Here is a 19,703-nt window from a genome sequence, read left to right on the forward strand (position 1 = left end):
GCCAGCACAAATTCTGCCCAATGAGAATTATGCCCTTCACTGATCCAACACATCACCTGGATTTGGCCACCAAAATGAATTATGAATGAATGCACACATATAACATACTTACAACATCACCGATCTGATGAACTACATCGTCTCATCATAATTCACCATTATCATCACCAAATAAAGTATGTACATGTCTCAGTATCATTCGAAACAAATCATTCATCTCCATAATATTCACAACAATCACCAACCAATTACAGCTATACATGGTTACATACAATCACCAACCGATCACAACAATCATGTTATAAACACAACTATACATGGTTACATACAATTATACATGCCAATAATATATAATTCACCAACTCATAAAATCGTGATTTTTAAAATAAAATTGGGCCTCTCCCCGTTTCATCATCCCAACATATAGAATATCTCATGAGCTTCACTATGCTCGAAACTGCACTAAAAACAGATCAACGATTTGAAAGTTGTTAATTTTAAAAAATATTTAAAAAATAAGCATCAGGTGTAATCGGTTACAGTAGAGGCGCTACCCGGTTACACGTTTATGTAACTCTATTCGCTATTTCCACAACGCGTGTGTAATCGTTTATAGCACAAAAAAATTCACAGTTTCTCTATTTTCTCACGCTGTAATCGGTTGCTATACATGGTTTTTTTGTTAAGACATACAAACTATTAAATTATTGTTAATTTATGTCATTATATTTTTAATTATTAATTTAAACTACAATTTGTAATATTTTTTATTAATAATTAAATTAATTAAATAATAATAATCGGAAATAATAATAATAATAATAATAATAATAATAATAATAAGTTAAACTCTTCTATTGCTTTGGCCACAATGACCGAATCAACATTAAGTTCAACTCATTGAATATTTAGTAATTTAGTGAGTTTTAGACCTTTCAGCACACCCCAAAATTCAGCGAGCACTGCACTGCAATTTCCAAGATACTTGGAGAAACCTCCTTTCCAAACTCCTCTATGATCCTAATAATCCCCCTACAACCAACTTCACTATTATTTTTACTCGCACCATCTGTGTTAAGTTTCATCATGCCAACAACAGGAGGATTCCACCCCATGAACTTGCTACCATTCTTCACCATAATAATCTTCTTAGATGCTTCTAACGCTTGCTTATAATCTTTGTGTCTTCTTAGAATATGGCAATTAGAATCCCGCGGCCTCTCAAACTGAACATCATGCTCTTCCAGATTATGCCAAGTCCACAACTGATGACACATAATAATACACACATTCTTCAACTCCTCATTCCCAGCACCACATTAATTTAAATTGATATGGATCCAACTTTTCAAATCAGCTGTAAAGAAATGTCCTCTAATCTCACTAGGAACTAGACTTCTCTAAACATGAGAACATTTAGGACAGTCAGACACAACATGTATCATAGATTCACACTCATTTCCATATAATTTGCACCAAGCACTTCCAATCCCTTTTCTGATCTTACTATAGTTTGTTAGAATTCGTCATAATTAACGAGCCACAAAAAACCTTTACAGCTCTCCGGAACCGCCGCCTTCCAAATCATCATCCAATCGCCATCTTCCCGATCTTCCTTATGGCCATCCTGCTCTTGGTACATAGATTTCACCGAGAATTTTCCGTCACACGCACTTGCAAAACAAAAAAGGTCAGAAGTTTGCCCTGAACAGGGTGGTACACAAGCTCTCAGCTTGCTAATCTATTGTTCTAGAACCCAATGAGATAGACTGTTTATTCTCCACTCTCCTCTCTCATTTACTAATTTGCAAACTTTATCCCCACATATATCATTAGGAATATGCACCTCCATGTTATCCACAACATAATCATGGCCTAACCAATTGTCCTCCCACGCACTGATGCTTCTCCCGTCTCCTACTATCCATTGTCCCATAGTTAGCATGAGAGGAATAGTATTTGAGATATCCTTCTAAAGACTCGAGTCCAAAGGCCTCGTATTCAAACAATCCTTAGCAGCTTCAATATTGTATTTACTTTTCATAATAGTGCACCAAAATTCATTAGAATCTGTATATAATTTCCAGCCCAACTTCATAAGGCAAACATCATTAAGAATATTTAGATCCCTTAATCCCGTGCCTCAAAACTTTTTCAGTTTAAGGATTGTATCCCACGCCACAACATGAATCTTCTTCTTCTTCTTTTCATCAGTTTCCCCCCAGACAAACATCCTTTGTAGTGCATGAATATCATCAATACTCTTCTTTGGAAGTTTGTTCGTCATCATCAGATAAATTGGGATTGCCTCGATAACAATTATTGCTAGATTTAATCTTCCAGCCAAAGTCATGTTTTTTTCTTCCAGCTGCTTAGTTTTGCCGCCACTTGATCCACAACATATTGGATGTCTTCCTTTACAAGTCTTTTATCACTTAAGGGGACTCCAAGATATTTACCGAAATTTTTTGTCCGCCGAAACTTGGACGAATTCAGTTACTTTGCTTGAATACTTCTCAAGACATTGTTGGAGAAAAGAATGCTAGTATTATCTTGGCTTACTTCCTGCCCTGACATTCTTCAAAAAGTATTAAGAGTATTTGTAACACACGACATTTGTCGTTTTGTAGTTTCACCGAATAAGAGAATTCATCTGCAAACATGAGATGTGACACCTAAACACCGTTCTTTACAAGCTTAACACCTCTCCGCCTATTCTGATCCACTTCCTCTTAAATAAGATGAGACAACTTATCCATGCAGAGGACGAATAAATACGGAAATATCGGGTCTAGCCTAATCCCTCTTTGAGGCCGAAAGAAGGCATTACGAGTTCCATTCCAATTCACATTTGTTTCAACACTACTAACAACATTCTTGATTACATTCATCATTGTATCTTTAATATTTATCTCTTTCAACATACGCCAAATAAATTCCCAGATTAGCTTATTGTAGGCTTTAGAGAGATCAACTTTAATAGCAAAATATCCTGCCTTACCTTTCTTCCTTTCCATAGTATGCATAGCCTCCCTAGCAATAATGATATTCTCATGTATTAATCTTCCAAGGACAAAACCAGTTTGGTAAGGGGAAATAAGACGATCCATCAGATGCTTTAACCTTCCCACAATGATCTTGCTCACCGCCTTGTAAATAGTATTGCACGGAGAAATCGGTCTAAACTGAGTCACCATGGTTGGATTCTCCACCTTCGGAATCAAACAAATATCTGTTTGATTAACTTGAGAAATTTCATGAGGTCTCTCCCATACATTACTAACAAAAGCACAAACACTGTCACCAGCCACTCCTCAAGACTTTTGATTAAACCCTGCAGGGAAACCGTCGGGACCCGGTGCCTTCCAAGGTTTCATATCAAAAACAGCCATCCGAGCCTCTTCATTACTCACAGATACATTATAGGGATGATGTGTCAAACATGTTTCAAGCAATTAATGAGGCTTTGTTTATCATAGCCTAAGAACTTCAAGCCTCAATGATTGATTATCCATGTCTCATATATTAAAGGGATGAGTTGTCCAATACTTTCACTACTAGGTCAAGGTTGGACTGGATATGGTTGAATTTATAACGCAAAGGAATCAGTCTCTCTTTGGAAAGGACCATAACTATATATATTTTACTCAATAATTTGGTCTCAACATTACTTAATCACATAATAGTCACCTTTATTGTACTCACCAAAATTACAACTGGAGCTGAATGTGAGTCTGGTAAGACTAACCTAAACAACAATGTTTTCTTTTAAATAATTATTTAGATTAACTTCACTATTGTTTCTCAATGATGGACACGGGAAATACATATAGTTCTGGCAGCGATGAGATCCAAGCGAGGATGTTGGCCACTATGGACGAACTACGCTTTCTGAAAAGTTAGACAAATATAAGCACCTTTCTCCAACACTGGAGGATACAGTCTTGCGTTAATACATGAACAATCCTAGGTTTCGTGACCAAATACTAAGATCTTATTGGGTAGTTTCTCCATCAAGTCCCGACGAGCAAACACTTCTAGGTGTCTACCTATAGTTTATAAAATATATGTAGGTGACACTTTGAGTCTCTACAAGAATACGTGGCAAGATTATATAAGGTCATCATCAATGTGATAAAATTCAACAAAGAGGTATTCTTAGGATTTTTCCGAAATAGGCTTAAGGTCGGACACTTCTACAAGTCCTCGGCCTAGAGTTCCACAAACTCAATGAATAAAATCACGGCTAGGGCATACAGTTATGTGAAAGGCGAGGGACAAGGTTTAAAAGAGGGCCATAGATGCAACAGAGCGCGTCACTAGGAGATTTGAATCCTCATGCAGGGTATGACTCAGGTCGTTACAACCACACTTTGCGAGAGCAACTGCACACATACTTGTGGATCAATAAGCATGGGAAACAACAACAATCTCATGCAAATCAATGATCTCCCTAATGTTACAAAGGAGGCAAAAATTAATGTGCATCAAAAGAATTTAATTGTAAAAAACCTAATGAATTAATTATTAGAAAATTTTGATGATTAGTAATAACCTCGTTAATAATTTTTTTAATGACAAAATATAATACTCCCTCCGTTTTTTATTATAAGTCGTTTTGGAAAAAAATTTGTATTTAAATATAAGTCACTTTAAAATTCCAATGAATAATTAATGTTATTTTTCCTATTATATCCTTAAATATTTATTATTTTCTCTCCTTTTAATTATATAAATTTATCTTCCACATGTCATTAATGAAAGATAATTTTGTAAAAACCTTCATGATTTCTCATTTTCACACAACAATTATTATTATTAATATTTTTTTTTTGACAAAAACAAACTCAATACCTTTCATTAATCAAATGTGACACAATACAAAGAGGAATCTCATTAATAACATGACGCCTAGACCAAGAATTGGCCGCCTTAGTTAACTCATGGGCAACCGAATTCGCTTGGCGCTTTATGAACTTTACCTTAAAGTTCGGAAAGAAATGTAACAATTATTATTTTTCTTAAACTGTGTGAAAAGTCTAAAACGATTTATAATAAAAAACGGAGGGAGTATTAATAAGGAGGTGAAAAGCACCAAGTTCAAAATAACAAAAGTTAATATGAATTTCATTAAAGCATCTCTTAATAGGGAAATATCTTTATCAACCTCCCAACTTTCTTGGTCACCTCCAGCAAAAATTCCAAAATGCCCCTGAATCAATTGTATTAATTAAAATTATATAATTACCAAAATTAGATTAAAATTAATTGATTATATAATTGCCTAATAAAATTAATTGATTAATTTCCAATATTATATTAAGTGTTCTTTAAAAAAATTAAAAGTTGTATTTAATTATATTTACGTCTGCCAATTACTAATTTTTTTAATTTTGGTACTTTAATTCTATACATAAAACTTTAAATTAGTATAAATAATTATTCAATTTTTTCTTTTTAAATATTAATTCTTTTCATTTTGATAAAACTTTAAGATATTATTATTTTCTTAATTTAATTGTTTATTTTTAATCTTCATTTATTTTTTTAATATATATTTTATCAATGATATGTCATTAAATAATCATTAGAACATATAATTAATCAAAAAAATTTATATATATTTTAATATACTAAATATACAAGTACCGTGAGTATTTTATATATCATTGATAAAACTTTAAAATATTATTATTTTACTAATTTAATTATTTATAACTTTAATCTTTATTAATTTATTTTTTAACGATTGTTAACTATTTAAAAAGTAAAAGGTTGAATTATTAAATAAATTATATATAAAATTGTAACTATTTAACTTAACTATTGAGATTATCTAAAAATTATTACGTTAATTATAAAATAGCTAATTTATAAATATAAATAGTTTAATAGTTAATTACAAAATATAATTTTAACTTTAATTAAAATTTATTACGTTAATTATAAAATATCTAAAAATAATAAAATTTATTAAAAAATTCAATTAAAATTTTAATTTTAACAATCAAAGCTTAACTCAAATTTATAAATAAATTAATAAAATTTAAAATTTAAATAGAAAATTATTAAACTAATAATAATTTCAATTTGTATTGGTCATAAAAAAATCATATGAAATACACAAGTGCACCACGTGAAACTTTGCAAAAAAATTTTTTAATTAAAATAGTAGCAAATAATTTAGAGGAATCAAAATTTATAATTTTTTTACTATACTAAAAATAATAGTTGATAGATTCAAAAGAATAAAGAAACAAAGCATCAAAATAAAAAAAATTATTAATTGATAGAAATAAAATGAATTGAATAGGACAGTTTTTGAGTCATTCTAGTATAATAAATTCATTCTAATTTTGCGTATCATTATTAATTAAATATAACAAATTTCCAAAATTATTAAAATATCTTTTTTCATTCTAAAATATTCCATTTATAAGATGTTTTATTTGATCGGTCCAAAATTTGAAATAGTTGTTCCCTATAATTAAAATCGACATATTTGTCATAAGAAACATTATTGTCTCTCCTTTTAACTAATAAATAGTATATAGTTGTTCCCTATAATTAAAATCGACATATTTGTCATAAGAAACATTATTGTCAATTTATTAACTAATAAATAGTATAAATCTTTGAAGATCTTAATTTTAAACTACTATTTCAAAATAATTATATACTTCAAAACTTCTGCGTTTTTTAGGAAGTGTATTTCCGAAATCTCAAAAAATGGGATTTCGGAAATGCATTTCCGAATTCTAATTATTTCGAAAATGTATTTTCGAAGTAGGGGTATTTAGGGGTTTTCGCTGGGTCAGCTCCATAGGGAGGTGAAGAAAGAAATTCTCTTTAATAGTTTGTACAAAAATTTCATATGCAAGAATACGAATTTCATTGTGAATCAGACAAATCTTGAGAATCAGACTTGATGGATAATCTAGAAGGCATGGTTTGAAAGGTTCGATGAAGACGATTCCATTGATTTGGCGACAAGCGCTTGGGTCTTACAACCATCTTTCTTGCAAATACAACCTTCTCTGCTCCTGCTTTCTTCATTGAGTTCTTAATTGCCGATTTCAAGAAAATCATGTTGTAGCTTGAGTATTTTATCTTTTTATTTTCACTTTTGTTGGGTCCAAATCCAATAGAACTTTGAAAATCTTGAGGATTAGTAATAAGCTGATCATCGATTATAGTTGGCATAATGGACAAATCTTGAGAATCAGACATGATGGATAATCTAGAAGGCATGGTTTGAAAGGATCGATGAAGACGATTACATTGATTTGGCGATAAGCGTTTGGGTCTTACAACAATCTTTCTTGCAAACACGACCTTCTCCTTTCCTTCATTCTTCATTGAATTCTTCATTGCCAATCTCAAAAGATTCTTGTTGTTGCTTGTCTTTTTCTCTTCACTTTTGCGATTATTCTTTGATATTGGTGGTAACGTTGCTTTGCATGAAGTCATGTCTCTATACGATTAGTAGCAAGGTGATGTATTTTCTCTCCCTTGTGATTTCTGTATGAAAGTATTATTTTTTCAGTCGTCCATTAAGTAGATCATAGGTAAAATAAAGTGGTAAGGAAAAGTTTGGTAAGGAGATTTTTGTTAAAGAATATCAAAATTAAAGTTCTGATTTGATTTGCAAATCTTTTCATTTGATTTTTTTTATTTTATATATTTTACCACTTCATGTTCGTTGCTGTTACACACTTTTTCGGATTTGTTTTGAAAAAATATATTTTAATTAAAAGGATTTATTATTATTATTATTATTATTATTATTATTATTATTATTGTTATTATTATTATTATTATTATTACTTATTATTATTAATTTACTTTTTTAAGAACCAATGATATGTATATAACGATGTTCACATGAATATGTTAATTTTTTAAAAATAAAGTATGAACATGTTAATTCTTTTTATTTGGGAGCAGGGTAAAATGTTTTTTTTAGAATAAAATAAAACCAAGAACAACCAGTCTGCCTAATTGGTTCCCATATTCCAAGCTGTATCAAAACATAGCCCCCATCCTATAATAAACAGAAAATTTTTAGGCCATCTCTAACATTTATTTGATTTGACCAAAATACTCTTATATTATGTGAAAAAGAATTAAAAAAAAAATTGCATTTTGAATGGAGAAAATGGATGGTGCACTGACAGTGTAAATTATTTTTACACTGTCAACCAATGATGATAATGTAACGCGCCAACTCGCACCATAAATTTTAAAATATTTTTATCATTTAGCACTTTAAACTATTCTAATTAGATGCATGTGTAATATTTTTTTACATTGGCAGTATACTACCATTAAAATCTCTTTCGAATGACTCATATTAAATTATCTAGTGATTAAAACAAAGATAACATTAGTCAACAGTGAAAATTATGGCCTAAAGTAAAGGGTCGCTTTACTTTTTGCGACGGTTTTCAAATAGTTGTCCAATATGTCATTGCGAAATGAAAAAAAAAATTAGAAAACTAATAACAAGTTATCCACTAAACACAAATTTAATAAAAAATTATAATAGGGAAAGACATATTGCCAGTTATTCGATGAACGAAAATTTATTAAAAAATTATAATATCAAAAAATTCATTGTAAGTTATTCACCAAAGAGAAATCATGTACGACGATTTTTTAAGTGACATTCTGCAGGACATTGGTTTAGGGATACAAAAATTTTCGATTTAAAAAAAAGATAAATAAAAAAAAGTATAATTAGAATATTTAAAAAATGGAGGGTGTCATACCCTTAAATTTATCCCGAAGATGGTGAGAATAATGAAACTGTGCTCTACTCCGACAACAATATGAGTTCTACAAAATCAAAGTTTATTTATATCAAGTATCTTGTTGTGAAAGAAAGAGTTCATGAGAAGAAAAATTTGATAGAATATATATAATTTTTTAATAGGCAATGATAAAATTCGGGAATCCCAATCTCCGAACATACGGAAGCAACAAGAGCCAACACTAAGGACAAAGCCTAATGCATCAATAAACAATAAGTAAACTCTGCTAACACACTACAGACACCACCGTCCCACACCCAACCAACAAAGAGAACAACCACGACAAAAACAAAGACAAACTACTGCAACAACGAGACAGAACAGCCACGCAGACCAAGCTGCAAAATGAAGCGGACCAGCCGATAACAGGCCCAAGCAACAGCAACATAAGACTACCCCGTAAAGCACCACAACGGGAAAATACTCCAACAATAGAAGTTACAACAATCTTTAATTTTGCCAGAAGAGTTCAACCACACCCACGAGTCACCGACTATCTTAGAGATGCAATCATCGAAGCTAAAAACCTCTCCCTTAAAGATGATCGCATTACGTATTCACCAAATACTCCATATCGTTGATAACCAAACAACCGCCACAATCGCTCTTTTAGAATTACTCTTCACCTTGTCAAAGTGGAAAAATAAATTTTGGAATTATGCCAAAGATGACTCTTTTAGCGATCCCTACCACTCGAATATCTTCCGCCAAATGGCCGACACAATAGTACAGCGCCCTAAAAGATGCGCAAGATTTTCCTCCGCCGTCGAACAAAACACACAATCCGGATGAATAATATTCAAAGCTATTCCCTCTTCCTTAATTGATCATTTGTTGCTATTTTGTTCAGAATTGTTCTCCACCCAAACACCTCCATTTTTGCTGGCACGGACTTAATGCTAGTTGATCCTTTAATTAAAAGTTTGACACCTAAGACATTTCACGGGCATATTGCTAATATGAGTCTTAGTTTTCGAACTGCCTTAGATTAGTGGGAGTTTTTCACTTACTTTTCCAAGTTCTATACTTTGGTTTTATTTTAGTATAAATTTTATGTTATGTTTGATTTTTCTGCGGAAATAAAAACCACGAGCTACTATTATTATAACAATGTTAACAATTTTTTTTTTTGTTATGTGTAAATATTTTAATTTTAAATTGTACTAAGTTTCTCCAGAATATTCACACGATTACTTTATCACCTTTAATATCTAAATTTATTTCACATGGTGTACAAGAGTTACATTTATGTAAGCCCGTAATAATATTTAATAGTTGTATTTTTTGGGTTATATGTAAGCTTAACTTACATTAGTCTAGATGAATCAAATTCCTAAATAATTAAAAAAATACTACTATAAATTAAACTTTGTGATGCAGAATAAAAAGTAAAAAAACGGATTCTATCCCTCGTTCTCTTCTTTCATAAAAACTTTATATTGCTGCAGCTATGCTGTTAATCCTCTACTCATGCTTCTTGCTTCCTTGCTCCATTCACCATTAGAGATGATGTCTTCTGGCCGTTCGATTCCAACCGTCGATAGAATCAGCGACTTGCCGGATTCAATTCTCTCTCACATTCTCTCTTTCCTTCCAACCAATTTCGCTGCAACCACAACCAACTTCGATGACAAAGCACTCAATGACTTTATGACATTTCGCAACTTTGTTTATTCAACCATGTTCTCACTGCGAGACAAAAAGACTTCAATCCAATCCTTTACCGTGAAATTAGGCTACTCTTCTCGCTTCCAACAAAAAGAATTGAATAGAACTCTTAAATTTGTGATGCAACGAGGAGTCGAGAATCTTAACTTTGACATGTCTGGTAGACATTGTTATATCAAATTACCTCCTCGCATTCTCAGTTGTGAGACTCTTCAAATTCTTAATTTGGTAAACATAAAACTGTGGGATTTTAATCAAGTGAATTTTCCTTGTCTCAAAATTCTTCATTTTGATAGTGTTGATTTCACATCTCCTCAATATTTAGTCATGTTTTTATATGGCTGCCCTATTCTAGAAGAATTGAAGGCAACTTCACATATCTATCAGAAATTACTTGATTTGGAGAACTTGTCACTTGTTTTGGAAAACTTGAAGGCTTTACCTAATTTGGTCAAAGTAAGGATTAATTATGACATGGATAATCTGATCACTTTGGTTTCTAAGGCAAGAATTTTGCAAATAAATCAGGTATCAATATTATGCTCCTGAGTAAGTGTTTTAGAAATTTAAGATATAATTGTAATTTGTTTTTAAACTATACCTTTATTGTATTTTCAGTCTTTTCATTAAGTGTACAAATATATAATAATTTTTTGATCAATATGCACATAAGATATGGAATATAGAATATACATTTATTTCTAATGTTTTATCGTGTGCAACTCACGCAGATATATGGGATGACTTGGAAAACACTTCCCATGTTTCTCAATTTGACTCACATGCAACTTGATTCTTTTCATAGCTCACTACATTTTCCCACATTTTCCCAAACTTCAACATTTTAAGATTTGGTTTATATTTTATAATTTTCCGGGTGCAATGGATATTTATTCTGAATGTTTGATGGTTCCACCCAATTCCACCATTGCTCCAGAATGTCTTCTGTCACAGCTTAAATCATTTAGCATTAAAGGGTACACAGAGAGAATGCGAGTTCAAATTTGTAAAATATAATTTACAACATTCAAAAGTATTAGAGACTATGACAATCAAGAGTACATGCCTTGAAAAGAAACAAATGAGTATGAAGTTATCTTCATGCACAAGAAGCTCTAAAACATGTAAACTTTTATTTGGTTGATGATGACAATTATGTCAAGGTACTTTTTGAAGAATGTAGTGGTATTTCATGAAAGAAATTTTCTGGAGTAGCATTATATACTTTTTCTTAGTGTAAAGAGAGAGACCAATTCATATAATTAAAGTTCTACATTTTATTTATTCATATAATTAAAGTTCTACATTTTAGTTATTTTATTTATTTCCTTGTCTAGAAATTGTCTTCTAACAATTGGTTACGGTTAGGAATTTTTGGAATTTTTTGTGGTTGTTCTGCAATTGATGAGTGTATGATCTTCAAAGATGAATCCGTTAGTTTCACCGATTGTATGACGGAGATTGTATTCACCTCTTGGAGTTGGATGTGTACTTTTTATAACTGAGTGAGCCTTTGTAATTTTTATTCTTGAAATATTCTATCGCTCTCGTGTTTTGTGATATAAGAGCTTTCCGTTTGTTTTGTGGGTGGAGTATCCCTTATACTCCATCTAATTCCATTGCTTATTAAAAAATAATAATTTAGTAGTTTGTAAAAGCGAATTGTCAACATGGCTAATTTATTAAATCGAAAAGTATAACAGAACTGAATAGGTAGTCTAATAGACCATGGTTCACCATTTAACAGGTATAAATATAAGGGGACAACTTATCTATCCATCAGCAAAAGTTAGGTATTGTACCTTCAACCAATCAGAAGATCCCATTTAATTTTATTATATTTAATTAATTATAAAATAGTACAATTATTTATTGTTTCCAAGACATTTTACATTGAATGTAACTTTACCCAATTTTTTGAATTGGGTAAATAAGAATTCACCAAAATATAATTGATCCATAAGTCCTTCATTCTTTCCAATTGATTTTTCAAGGCCTTGAGAGACCCTTTTAGCTGGGAGATCCTTGCTTAATGTAAAAAGGAATGGAGAGAGCAATACAAGAGACACTCACAAAATGAGAAGATTTTCAAGTTTGCATTTATGATTCAACAATTTTATCCTTTTTTAGTATTTATAGTCATTTTTTTAGTTATGCTACCGATAAGCTTCAGTATTTATAGAAATTTTTTTCGTTGACTTGAGTCAAATTTGTCTCAATTCGGTACAACTTGTTACGGGCAGGACGGGCAGACATACTTAAATATGCAGGTTCAAAAGTCAAGTTTGGCCCGCAAAAAATAACAGGTAAAACAGACTTTTTCTCGGGACCGGAACAGTTTCCCACCTCTACTGAATCAATTTCCATTTCAAATAAAAAATTAACTGCTAGGTATAATACCAGCATTTGAAAAGTAACTTAATAGGATGATTTGATTTATCAAATAAATAAATCAACAAAAAAAATCAAATTGAAATACAATAATATCATATCTCAATATTGAAACAAGAGAATATTCATGAATAAATGTGTCTCCTTTGATTACTTTCAATATAAGTTCAACAAATGAATAAAAACAAAAAACAATATTTCTACAATATCACAAGATCTCGTTGAAACAATTCTCACATGAAGAAAATATATTAAAAAAATCTATAAGCAATGAAATCCTTCATGCATTCAAATATTAATACTATGGAAATGTAGGATCATTTAAATTTCATAGTTTAAGAAATATAAATTGTTGTTCTGTAAAAAAAAATAAAAAAAATATAAAATGTAACCAAATCTTTCATAAATTTATTGGAAGTAATTCATTATATTAAATTAATTGTCAATTATAATATTTATAAATTCAATTAAACGTTATCGAATTTCAACCAATCAAATTATAAATGAAAACTACAATATATCCAAACTATTGTTCTGCAGTGACTAAATTTCTAAGTAACAATGTCAATCAAATTATAAATGAAAACTACAATATATCCAAACTATTGAATATAAAGAACCTAATGAATTATTTAGAAAATTTTGAAGATTAATGATAAACTGATCAATTTAAGTGTAAACTACCAAATGAACTACTTAAGAAATCTTGAGAATCAGACATGATGGATAATCAGGCGTGGTTTGGAAGTTTTGAAGACGATTCCAATGTTTTTCTGATAAACGTTTAGCTTTAACAACCATGTTTCTTGCAAACACAACATTCTCTCTTCCTTTATTCTTCATTGCCAATATCAAAAGAATCAAGTGGTTGCTTGTGTATCTTATCTTTTTACCTATACTTTTGTGATTATTCTCTTTCTTTGATTTTGTTGGCAATGTTGCTTTGCATGGATTCATGTCTTTGAAATGGTTCCGCATTTTAGTTAATGTTTCTTCTACTTTCTGTAATTTTCATTCTTGAAACATTTTACCTCTCTCGTATATAAAGAGGTAGTTATGTCGTGTGTAGTCCTTTTGTGATTAATGCCATTACTTATTGAAAAAAAATGTCTTTGTATACGAGTAGTAGCTAGATGATGTATGGCTTTTTCTTGTAATGTGAAATACTTAAATGTGTTATGAATGAATTAAAGTTTTATGGTTCTCCTCCATTAAATAGATAAAATTTGTAGGAAAAAGTGGCTACTTTTTTTAAGGAAAAGTATGTTAAGAATATTAAAATTAAGATTTCGATTTGATTTGCAAATCTATTCATTGATTTTTAGATATTATAATTATATATTTTTTCACTTTATGTTGGTTGTTTTGTTGAGATAAAATAATGTTTTAAATAAAACTTGATTTCAATGGTTTTTTAAAAATATTTTAATAGAGAACTAAGGGTTCTCCAACCTGTTTACACGAAATACGGGAATACTCTACTGCAAAAAAGAAAATATATCAACCAATTACAATTACGAGAGAAAAAGAAGCGGATCCTTACCAAACTCGTAAAACGAATAATTGAAATGAGTAATTTTTCCTCAAAATTACCACTTCCAAACAATGAGCTTTATGTTCCAAACCGCATCGTTAACGTTCAAAACATCCTCCCGAAAACACACCCTGTTCCTTAAAAGCCATAAAGTCTAAGTTGTAGTCAACCAAACAATATCTACTTTACTATCTCTAACCTTTTGTGTACAAAAGAACCAATGTCAATCCATAAAACTTGACAAGGACTAATCTGCGGACAATCCAAAATTGTTCCACCTACACCTCCCATCCGAACAGCCACCCATGGTCGCCATGGAAACCTCTTTTAAACAAGAAGTCTTATATAAATCAAGAAACACATCCTTCAAAATCATACCCTCCAACCATTTAGCTTCCCAAAAAGGCGCGTTAAAATCGTTTCGAATAATAAAACTACAACAATTGGCAATAGGATCCTTGTAAGAGCAAAATCCAATCTTAGCAATATCCCTCGACCAAATAGAAAAAGATGAAGATGAAGAAAAAATTTTAAAGCCTCGATCACCAAAGAATAGAAGAGAAGATAGGTCACCATACCTCGCTTTTAAGATGTAGTACCAAAGCAAATCTTTCCCTTGAAGAATTCTCCTCCTCCATATGTTGAGAAGTGCTATATTAAACACCATAGTATTTTTAATACCAAGACCCCCTTTTTCCAAAGTTTATGTAACCTTCTTCCTGAAGGTGGAGAGAAACATAAGAAAGGGGGATTTGAATTGTGTTCTTTTCAATTTTTATTTCCTTTTCTATAAATCTTTTCTTTCTTTCTGGTATCTCATTATTTGGATATACTTGATAAATGTTGCGGAAGCATGTTAAAGATAACACAGCATAACCAATGAGATACATATTCATTTTAACTTCTTTATATCATCAAAACTTCTGACTTTGCTTAGTACAGTTCTGAAGATATTCTGCGTGAATGTTCGGAGTTAAATGAAAGATGTAGAAAGTAAAATACACATTTATTTTTATCCTGGTTCACCTCCTCAAATGATTTTGCCTCTCTCAATCGAGGACTTAATCAACTATAACCAACTGATTACAACTGCATGATCGATTGTCGTGACTAACTTCCTGCACAAGCTACCCGCGAGTGACTAACCCTAGATGATGAACCGTTCAGTGATCTCAGCAAGATATAACATTCATGAACCTAGCAACACCTGCACAAGCCAACTTCTCGTGACGAACCTTGCACAAGCCAAATGCTCGTGACTAACCCTGCACAAGCCAACTACTCGTGACTAACCCTAGTCAATAATCCGTTCAGTGAACTCCACGAGATATAACGTTATTGACCTAGAACCCTCCAAGAGTCTAACCAGATCTCAATGAATTCTCAAGTATCCATATCAGAGGATACCCAAGGAACACCAATCATATTGCTTCCTTAAAAGAAGGTGGATGCAGTAGGAAGTCCTTATTTTTAATGTGTCGATGCAATAATTAAAGACATTGTATTCGTTCTATTTGTTTTAATGGATTATGGTAGTTTATTTTATTTTAAATACTTTGAGTAAAATGAAAAATTAAAATACATATTTATAAGATAATTAAAAAAATAAAATTGTATATAAATAATCAATTTTTATCAATTTTTAGAAGTCAACTTATTATCTTACATACATTGACGTTTTTAGAAGTCAAAATTTTGGATTATTGATTGCTAAAGACATTGCATTGTGATAGAAGGTGGATTTGGATTTTTTTTTTTGTCTTAATGTATTATGACAATTTATTTTATTTAAATTAATTAATCATTATTCTTTTTTTATATAAACTTATAAAATTTTTGAATTTGGAAATAAAAAAATAAGATATAACAAACATTTGAAAAATAAAATAAAAACCATATATATTAAAATAAAAATTCTAAATTGCTTTCTCACACAACTTGACTTCTTTAATATTAATAAAAACATTAATAAACAACAATAAAATATTAATTAAAAATAAAAATATAATAAAACTAAGAAAAGAACACCACAAAATGAAACATAACCAAAATTAAAAAATAATATTAAAGTAAAAAAGAAAAATAGAATTAATTTAGAACAATTTGTAAAGATCAATAAGATCATTTACAACTTATTAGATAAAATACAAAAAATAACATTAATATAACAGTATTAAATATTAGAAAACAATAATAAAACTAAAAAGAGAACCCAACAATATAAAACGTAACCAAAAATTTAAAAAAAAAATTATTAAAATTAGAAAGAAAAATAAAAATGATTAATTTAAAATAATTTGTAAAGTTCATTTACAACCTATTAGATTGACCAAATATATCAAGTTATAAAACAAAATATCATACTAAATTAATAATAATAATAATAATAAAATAAATAAATAAATAATAACTCTCGATTACAAACAATAAAAATCAACATCTTTCACTTGCATAACCCCGCTATAAATTTATTTTCTCACTTTGAAACATGCAAACAATTAAATTATTGCTATTTTTTGTTTTATCTATTGATTAACTTAAAAAAAATATTGATTTTTGTCAAATCCTAGATCAAATATTAATTGAAATAATTTAATAGTTATTATTTTTACAAACTCATAATTTACTATGATATACCACCTATAACATCTATATTTGTTTTTAAAATTATTGGTTGTTAATTATTAATTTAAACTACAATTTTTAATATTTTTTTATTAATAATTAAATTAATTAAAATAATAATAGTAAATAATAAGAATAGTAATAAGAATAATATTAAGTTAATCCCCCTCCTCACAGCCTGCACCAACCATATATATCTAAACCCTTTTCGAAACCACCAACTAAATAATAGTATTGTGAAATCTATTTCATTCATCCCATTACCCGCAATTATTCCTAATGATTCTCAATAGCAATAACTTGACAATTCCTTATTAAAACTAATTTATTTTCCATTAGAATAATTTTATTCTCATGTTCTATTTTCCATTATAACAATATACTCACTGATGCATGACAATTTACAACTCATATCTCTATTATTATTATTTATTATTATTATTATTGATATTTTTAATTATGTTTATGTTTGTTTTTGTAGGTTTACATTTTGCAGCATCATACAATAGTTCTTGTTCTTACTTTTATTATTATTATCTATTATTATTAGATATTTCTATTTATAATTATGTTTGTTTTTGTAGGAGAGGGGGGTTTGAAGATGAATTAAAAGTTATTATTTCGCATAGAGAATTTGAGAGATTAATCCATTTGGCTTTCTATGCGGAATAACCGTTTCTTTCAATTTTTTAGAGTGTGTTTGGATGTGGTAATTATAAATTTTAAAGCAATTCAAATGATTCAATTCAAATTCATTCATTTTTAAATTATTTTATTTGGATGGAGTATTAAGATAATTCATTGTTAGATTTTTGGTGTCATTTTTTATAAATTTTAAATTTCTCGTACCAAATTTAAAAATGAAAAAATTGGGACTAATTTGCAATTTTTAAAAATTTGAAGGACCAAATTGTAAATTTTAAAAATTATTAAGGACCAATTTGCAATTTTTGGAAATTTTTTGGGTAAATTTTGTAATTTTGGAAAATATGAGGCCAAATTTATAAAATTTGAAGAAATAATAATAACAAATACATTCTATGGAACATGAGAGGAATTTCAAATTCTTTAGTTTTTGGTGTCATTTCAAAATGACTAAATTTAACTTAGATGAAATACTCTATAAATTTCCATCATTTTAATTTTTCACTTTTGTATCCAAACAATGGATTTTGGTCAAATCATTTTAAATTTCCTCAAAAAATTACTTTTCCTCATTAAGATGCTCCATTCAAACACATTCTTAACGATTTTTGCAGCACTTCTATAATTTTTAAATTAGTGCAAGGTGGAAGCAAGTATGGTGAATTTTCTATTCAATTATATTGTTCTCTTTTTGTTTATTTTTCATTTTATTAACTTATCACCAGTCTTTTAACAATATGTGCAATACTCCTTTTTTTTTTAATAAGCAATTGATTATAAGAACTCGCACTAAGGGTGCAACCCTTACAAACAGAACGAACTAAACAGAATTAAAACAATCCAAAGGTACTTTGTAACAATCATAAAAACAACTAGACAAGAGCGGATTATAAGAATTCATCCAACTCCAAGAGTGAAACATCACATTAAAGCACGCCTTATCAAAACTATATTCAACCTTATCGAAAATCATCAAATTTCTCATATTCCATAAGCTCCAAACGGTAGCAATCCAAATCGAATTGATCTTCCTTCTAATGAATTAAAATTTTGTGGTTCTCCTCCAATTAAATAGATAAAAGTGGTAGGAAAAAGTGGATACTTTTGTTAAGGAAAAGTATGTTAAAAATATTAATATTAAGATTTTGATTTGATTTGCAAATCTATTCATTGATTTTTAGATTTTATAATTAATATTTTTTCACTTCATGTTTGTTGTTTTGTTAAAATAAAATAATGTTTTAAATAAAACTTGATTTCAATGGTTTTTTTATAAATATTTTAAATACCTTTTATTAGTTGATTTTTTATTTAGACTCCAAACAATATTGGAACACCCAAATGTATTTTAAATTTATTTGTAATTTTGATATGCGACCAATTTGACAATTTTTTTTGTGTAAGCAAGATATAATATAATAGAGAACTAAGGATTCTCCAACCTATTTAAACAAAATACGGGAATACTCGACCGCAAAAAAGAAAATATATCAACCAATTACAATTAAGAGAGAAAAAGAAGCGGATCCTTACTAAACTTCCAAACAAGGAGCTTTATGTTCCAAACTGTATCGTTAACGTTCTAAACCTCCTCCCGAAAACACACTCCGTTCCTTAAAAGCAATAAAGTCCAAGTTGTAGTCAACCAAACAATATCTAATTTACTATCTCTAACCTTTTGTGTACAAAAGAACCAATGCCAATCCACAACAATTTGCAATAAGATCCTTGTAAGAGCATAAATCAATCTTAACTATATCCCCCCACCAAATAGAAAAAGAAGAAGATGAAGATGAAGAAAAAGCTTTAAAGCCTCGATCACCAAAGAATAGAAGAAAAGATATGTCACCATACCTCGCTTTTAAGATGTTGTACTAAAGCGAATATTTCCCTTGGAAAATTCTACAGCTCCATTTGTTGAGAAGAGCTAAATTAAAAACCATTGTATTTTTAATACCAAGTGTCATACCCCAAATTTTTCTCATCTCATTTCACTTTCAAGCTCATACAATGACTCAAGGCTCAAT

General features: G+C 29.7%; 1 pseudogene; it reads left to right on the forward strand.

The window, feature by feature from the left end:
* Positions 1 to 10,319: 10,319 nt before the first annotated feature.
* On the forward strand, positions 10,320 to 11,681 carry LOC131659632 (F-box/FBD/LRR-repeat protein At4g26340-like; annotated as a pseudogene).
* Positions 11,682 to 19,703: the final 8,022 nt, after the last annotated feature.

The sequence above is a fragment of the Vicia villosa genome, linkage group LG3 (genome assembly GCF_029867415.1).
Source record: "Vicia villosa cultivar HV-30 ecotype Madison, WI linkage group LG3, Vvil1.0, whole genome shotgun sequence".
NCBI lineage: Eukaryota > Viridiplantae > Streptophyta > Magnoliopsida > Fabales > Fabaceae > Vicia > Vicia villosa.